The sequence below is a fragment of the Leptinotarsa decemlineata genome, unplaced genomic scaffold, assembly GCF_025532065.1.
Source record: "Leptinotarsa decemlineata unplaced genomic scaffold, Ldec_3_MD MMD2_tig00026328_RagTag_RagTag, whole genome shotgun sequence".
Taxonomy (NCBI): Eukaryota; Metazoa; Arthropoda; class Insecta; order Coleoptera; family Chrysomelidae; genus Leptinotarsa; species Leptinotarsa decemlineata.
Window position 1 is genome coordinate 270,091 of NW_027412688.1, and position 8,178 is coordinate 278,268.

Genomic DNA, 8,178 nt, shown 5'->3' on the forward strand with positions numbered 1-8,178 from the left:
ATGACTTGTGATATTTTCCAACGAATTCGAATATTATAGGCCTTGAAATATCCTAAGTTCACCCTTAATAATTTTGAAATGGTTGAGACGGGTTTTTCCCTATCGAAACTATCGAATACGCATGAAAACCTGACGACAGTAAGCATTCCCGAGAAATGAGTATATAACATGAAAGTCCAAGAATCAAAGCGTTTTGAAATAACTTTATCAAAATTCTCCTGAAGTTGATGACAAATTAATAAAATTAGGTTATGAAAATTACTTGTATTCACAGTCACAATTACAAAGAAGTCTTTGGCGGTGGTATTTTGAGAACTCTGTTCGTGTTTGTTTGAAGGTGATTGACAATGTTTCGTGATGAATTTCACTAGTTCGGACTTCCTTGTCTACTATATAAAATGATTTGAAATCCCTGAAACAAGTAAAAAAGAATAATTAAAAAAGAATAGCTGAAGATAACAATTATATTAAGCAAACAATAAACCTGAAATGAAATGATAGTGGAATAACCTACAAGTAAAAATATAATAATTGAATAAATAAAAATAAAAATTAAAGGAATGAAAAAAGAAAATAATAAAAAAGTGTAGAGATTCCAAGTCACGTTAGTTCACGACGTTTCGATTGTTGGTATCTACAATCGTCTTCGGGTGATGACTGGACCAGTCATCTTTTCGAAACTTTCTACAGATGCCTTTTGAAGTGAAGAAAATTGTTATGGAGAATCGCCGACATACTGTTAGAGAAGGTGCTGAGGATGTTGGTATATCGGTTGGCTCATTTATTTATTTATATTTTACAAAAAAGATTTGAAGCTCTATTACTTCTATTTATCCTGTTGTGTGTCCTTTTATACGGTCCGAACGCCTCAATACAGGTACTTCAGGTACTTTAGGTAAATTTGCCTGTATTTGTACTGCATCAGGTACTATTCTTTGTGTTGGATCTTCTCTATGTTTACTGTTTCTAGGAGACTGTACTGATTTGTTTAATATATTGAATGTTAGGTCTTGTTGTGTTTTTTGATTTGTACTTGTTTCTCGAAAAGTGATTTATGACTGTTAAATTTAAGGATGTTTAACCTGAACAATAATAAAAACACATGATGAAAGAGGAGAATGGTGCAGATACGTTGACGATGGACTGTACATATTACAAAACAATGAAATAAGAATAGATCAAATAACAAAAGGAATTAACGAAGTAAATCAAAAACTATTTTTCAACATTGAGGAAGAAAACAACTCAAAACTTAACTACCTGGACATAACCATTTAATATAACCACAACAAAACACAATTTCAAATGGCAATATACAGGAAACCTACACAAACAAGCTCCACCATACCCGCAAGTTCAAACCATCCACCACCACACAAAATGGCTGCCTATAACGCATTCATATATAGAAAGTTAAGGATACCACTCAGCAATGAAGCGCGAAACAAAGAACGGAAAATCATATACCAAATAGCGAACGAAAACGGATACACCCAAAAGAAAATAGATAAATTAGAATACAGAATCAAACAAAAAATACAGAACAAGGATCAAGCCAACCCAACAGACAAAACAACACAACGATGGACAGCATTTACGTACGTAGGACACCAAACCAAAAAACTAACAAACATCTTCAAGCCATTGAACATCAACATCACATACAAAGCCAAACACGAAAATAACACAAAAATAAAGAGCTATGAAAAAGAAGAAGACAAAAACCAAAACGGGATATACAGTATACAATGTTCGGACTGCAACAAATTCTATATCGGCCAAACAAAGAAAAAACTGATCCAAAGGTACGATGAACACAAAAAGGCATACATAAAAATACGTAGGTATATACATCAAAACTCGCAACACACGCCATACAAAACAAACATAATTTCCCCCACCAGAGAACATAAAACTCATAAAACAAGTCAATAAGGGAAACCGCATGGACATTTGGGAAAACTTAAACATCCATAAATTTAACAGTCATAAATCATTTATCGAGGAACAAGTACAAATCAAAACACAACAAGACCTAACATTCAATATATTAAACAAATCAATACACACTCCTAGAAACAATAAACCTAAAGAAGATCCAACCTGATGTAATCCAAATACAGGCAAATTTACCTAAAGTACCTGAAGTACCTGTATTGAGGCGTTCGGACCATATAAAAGGACACACAACAGGATGACACGTTCAGATAGAGTAGGGCCTAGAGGATGACAACACGACCAGCTGTCGAAAGCGCTCGCAGATAATTAAATAGAAGTTATAGAGCTTCAATTCCTTTTTGTAACTTACGTTAATAGTAAAATACTGAAAATAAAGGAAAATTAGTTGCATCATCAAAAAAAAAATATTTATATACATCCAAACACATCCAATCGGTCTCATTACATGGATAAGTGAAATCTAATTCGAAACTTAATGTTAAAATACGCATAATGCAGTAACATCACACATAAGAGCACATTATACACTCTTATCCAAAACATCCAACATCCAAAACTTATCCAACATAGCTCTTTTTTCGTCCTGCCTAGAGAACCGAAAACAGTACGTAGAACTGGATGCAGAAAATGTGTCCAATCTCGAAATTGTCAAATATGGAGTTCCCCAGGGTTCAGTTCTGAGGCCCCTCTTATTCATAATATATATCAATGACCTCTTTTCCTATATGTTACCAAATGAATGCATAGCTTTTGCTGACGACACAACTTTCTTCAGCACTAGCAAGAATGAGAGTGGGCTACACAATCATACTATCTTGTTCCAGGACAGAGCTTCATCCTGGTTCATGTGCAACAATCTCATGCTAAATGAAATTAAAACCCACTTTTCAACTAATGCCTCTGTTGTAAACGGACATCATGTTAAACTGCTGGGTATCGCCCTTGATGACTCTCTGAACTGGTCAGATCACGTAGGGCAGCTAAGTTTGAAAATATCAAAATATATATTCCATCTTCGAAAGCTGAGGACTATGATTAGTGATCATACATTATTATCTGCCTATCATGCGTTCTTTCACTCTCACATATCATATGGAACAATTCTATGGGGTAATAGTACTAAAGCAAATAACGTTTTTGTTCTTCAGGAAAAGACGGTAAGAATAATCTCACAGGCCAAGCAGAGTGATTCCTGCAGACCCCTTTTCGCGACATTGAAAATTATGACTTTGCCATCTATATTTATATATCATACACTCTCAGAAATACATAAAAATAAAAGCAATCTCGAAATTAATGCTGATGTCCATGATCATAATACTAGAGCAGCCTACTCATAACACCGAACAGATTCAGATTGGACAAATCAACTCCCAACTCTAGATATAATGCCAATAATCTAGTGCTTGTATTAGCTTTTCTAATGATATTAACTTTGATGTATGTCTATATTTATATAGACATTTTATGATGTATTTTATACTGTTCGCTTTGCATAGCCGTGACTTGTCTTATTTGTACATTGTGTCTGTATGAGTTATTTGTACACCTAAAAGATTTTAAAAAATTAATTAATATACAATATACATAATACAAGAAAATTCTTCTAAATTTACTTTTTGTGAAACAGTCCAATCCAAATCAATCGTCGCATTGTATTTGTTGACTAGTTACCATGCAATTTTTTCGTAAATTTCGAGTATGAAGCGTGTGGCAGCGAAGTTCTTTCCAAAATTGCTGAATTTTGGCCAAAAAAAAACCCGCGCATGAGCACCGAAGTCCAATCATCCCAAATTAAGAGCCCAGAAAGGGCCAAGACCAAAAAGCACGCTAAATTCGATCAAAAATCAAGGTTTTGCTCACTCTTTTCTTCGATTACTATGACGTAGTCCTTCAGGATTTCTTGCCACATAGTCGTACGGTCAATAAGAAGTATTATCTTGAAGTTATCCGCCGCTTGCGAGAAGCCATACGAAGAAAACGTCCGGTACTGTGTAAAAACAATTAATGGCTTTTGTATCACGATAATGCACCTTCTTACTCGTCATTGCTTTTTCGTAATTTTTGACCAAAATCGTATTTCAGCCACCGTTTTTACCAGATTTGCCCCCCTGCGACTTTTTGCTGTTACCAAGATTGAAAAGACTCATGAAAGAACGGCGATTCGCGACGATTGGCGACGATTGATGAGGTAAAAACTGAATCGCTGAGACAGCTCAAGCACATAACAAAAAGTGGGGAAAAACGCTGACACAAGTGTATTATATCTGAGGGGGACTACTTTGGAGGAACAAAATAGAAATCTGTTTGGAGAAAAAATCTGTTTAAAATCTGTTTTTCCGTTTATCAGCTGTCGCCACCATACGAATGACAACTCTCAGAAGTTGAGAAACTTGTGCGAGCTAAGGACTAACGAGGTCTTACCTTTAAACGTGTGATTCCTAACACGATTGATTAATAAATAAATATTTTTTGGGAAACATTAAGATTCACCTCATTTTTTCAACAGACCTCGTACATATATGTTTCCTATTTTTGCATCATTATTCCAGTTCTCATATTTTCATTGACATTTTGACCCTTTGATCCCTTTATACCATTTCTATTCCAATTTCCAAATATTGGGTTCGAAATTTGTCTTTATTTCTAGACAACAGAAATCAAAGTGACAGTGTTTGAATTTCATGTCTAATAACAAAATAATGTATGAACTCTGTCTCATTTGTATTCGTGGGATGGGTGTCAACAAGGAAATGCAATAATCACGTACATTTTACTTCGTATTTTAATAAAAAGGAATTATTTCGCCATCAGTATACACGTGTTCATATGCATACGTATCAGCTTAACTTTCATATTTCAATAAAAACTATTTACAGGGCTATCTAAATACTTATTCCTTGAGTGTACTATAAATAGATTTCATTTAACACATTTTCCAAAACTCAGTCGTAACGTAACAACAAGCGACATTCACAACTTAATATAATCTTAAAAATAATTGAACAACAGTATAACATTTATTTATCAAAAGTTAATTTTACCAACGATTAAAATCAGTATAAGTTGAGAACTGTGAGCATCTTTCCGCAATTCTTTTTGAATTCAGTTATTATATTTTATTCACTCGCCTATCTCAAATCGATACAATAAATAAATAGAGTTTTTTTCAAAACAGCCGCTTACAAACACTGAATATACTTTTATTCTAAGAACTTTTCCATTATTAAACAGAGGAAATTTCCATTGATAGCGAATTGCATTTGCAACTACTGAAAAACTTGAAGGTTTTACCACAAATTCAACTTCTTGAAATGACAAACAGAACTTTCTTCAAAATTCACAACTACTACACCAGTTTACTATTGTTCATATAAAAATGCTGATTTTTTTTTATCTAGGAGGCCAAAAGCAATCGAGGATTTTTCTGTTGAATAATTAACAAATATAAAATATGATAGACACTGCTACCGAATGCCCGACACTTGGAAAATGTATACACGTATCTTTTGAAGGTTAGGGTTAACTAAAAATCATATGGATTCAATTCTAGTAGCGCCATTTGTGTGTTAGCCTATGAACGTTTCAGCCCATCTGATATATTTCAAACTTATACAACATGACACCAGACTCCTTGGTGCATTTGAGAGTTCGGAGACTGTTAGACACTGATATTATAAAAAAACACTGTCTAATTTATTATAGTTGTGTTATTTTTTTAATTATTGAAAACTGTTTAGAGCTCAAACATCCTGGAAACAATTCACTTTCATTATTTTTCACATAATGAAAGCAAAAAAATACTAATAAGTACTTCATCCTTCAAAAAAGATAATTTTGAGGAAAGTGTATGAACAAAGAGACTTCTGGCTCATCGGGAGTGGGGCTAACCTATCAGCGTCATCGAAATCGACGCAGGATGGAACGAGTATCGTAGCGATTTAAGCGTGGAACTCCGCCCCTCGGCCCCCTTGGTACTCCACCTAATCTATCGGCCCCCTTGGTACTCACTGAATCTCACTGAAATAATTGAAATTTTTGGATAATAAGTTATAAAAATGTTTTCCTGTAGTTGAATATTTTTTGAAACGTTCGCATTGAAAAATCAGCCAATTCGATAGAGACTCGTTTTTGGCAATATTTTGGCAATAGAATATTGTATAGTGAGTAAATACGTTTGTAAATTATACGTATATGCCATAAAATACTCATGACGTGAGACATTTTTTCTTTATAATCTACAGTTAGGGTACAATCTCCTGTTCAAATTATATACGATTATATTTTCTCAAACGGAATAATGTAGAAAAAGTACATAAATTATAGGATTTTGATATGTATGATTTTTTTTTTATTTTACAGTGCTTTTTAATGGGATTACTAGAACCACTAAAATATTGAATAACTGCCAGGAATGATTTGAAAGCCAAAGACATTCTTACAAAAAGTTCACTTTTCTTGAAAAAAACCCTCTCAATTTGCCTCTTATTTTTTTATATTGTGCTCTGAAATTTTTGCGATTTGTACATATTGGGAGTTTCAAAAAAAGTTCTTTGCTCTGGGGGCCTCATTAGGCGCAAAATGTGAAAGTATATGGTAAAAGCTAAGTTTGTGTTGACCATTTGTTCAATAAAAATTCGATCTTGCCAAACTGTGAATACTTCGAATCAATAAAGATTTAAAAAAACAATATCGTATCAGTACATTATATACAATTCATTCCGAATATATAGAATTATTACTGAATTATTGATGACCATATTATATTGTGAACCTCAAGTTAAATAATATATTCTGATTATAGAAAAATATTTCGTTGAGTTATTTATATATTGGTATATCGTTAATACTGTGTGATAATACTGGTAGAGAAATGAACAAGTTCTCAATAGCTAAGATGGAAGAAAAACCGTGGCAAAAGTTCGGGAAAACTTTGTTTTCGTCATAATGTATAATACTGATTGATATATCATAAAACACTCTGATTTAACCAGTCTCGAAAATATTTTACAACATTCAACATATTTTAGAGCGCTTTGCCTATAAATTCTTGAAGTATAAATACACGAACACTTATTCTTAGAACATATTTTACACGATTTGATTTTTCCAGCGCACTAAGTACACTGAAAAAATATTCTGGGTTTGTTGATAATGAAAATAACGACAGCTCAGATATCAACTTCAACTTGTGTGTATGACTATAAAAACGAAAATTTTAATGGTGAAGATATGATATCCAAGACGTCAAGTTTATTTGTTGAAATACTGCTGCGTAATACTACAAAAAGGCCTCCAAATGAAATGTTTTCAACAATTCGGTAAGACAGTTGATTTACAGTCTTGTTAAAATAAGGAAGCACAATGTTTGCACATCTAGTCATCAAAATGATATCTTCCATATGAACATATACACTAATATACATTTAAAATAATACAACCCAGAATATTTGCCCCTTTACAAAGTCAAAAAATATATCCCAAACTTAATAGATGATAGTTTTTAATAAAGAACTTCAACCAGTGGATACTAGACTTCCAAAATAATGGCACTAAATTCTCAGAAATGACTGATGTTTTTGCTTTAATCTGTGCAGTGGCGTACGAAAAGTATACTAAACAGATGAGGAAAAATGGTGATAAAGTATATACAGTGTGACCCATTTTTAATGGAAAATTTGAAGTTCTAAACCGATTTTAATAATTTTTTTTTGAAATGTCAAGTACTGAAAGGTCTACCTTGGGACAAAATTTGAAATGTTTATTAAAGTTACTACGATATTTTTTCTTAGTCGAAAATCGGGATTTTTTTATTGAAAAAATCACTACGCCACTGGATTCAGAGTGCCTCTAAACAGGTGTGACCAAAATTTCAAGAAAAAATATTCATTATTAACAAAGTTATGACAACTCAAAAATTCGAAAACTCACACAGCTAACATTTACAAAAAACACCCTATATCAACAGATATAGCCATGAGAATATTTTTTTTATGATTTCAACAATAAAGTGTAAATATTTTTAATGAAAATAACGGAATTACATTCAAGTTTTCACGCAAATTAACGTAAACTAAGACCTAATATTTCAATTTGAATCTTAGTTGCCATGGAAATGATATTACAGTTTGACACTTGTGAACGATTTCAACAATATTCACCTTACATTTCTTCGAATTATTTTGTGTCATGGCTGTAAGATTGAGCGTAAGAGAGAAA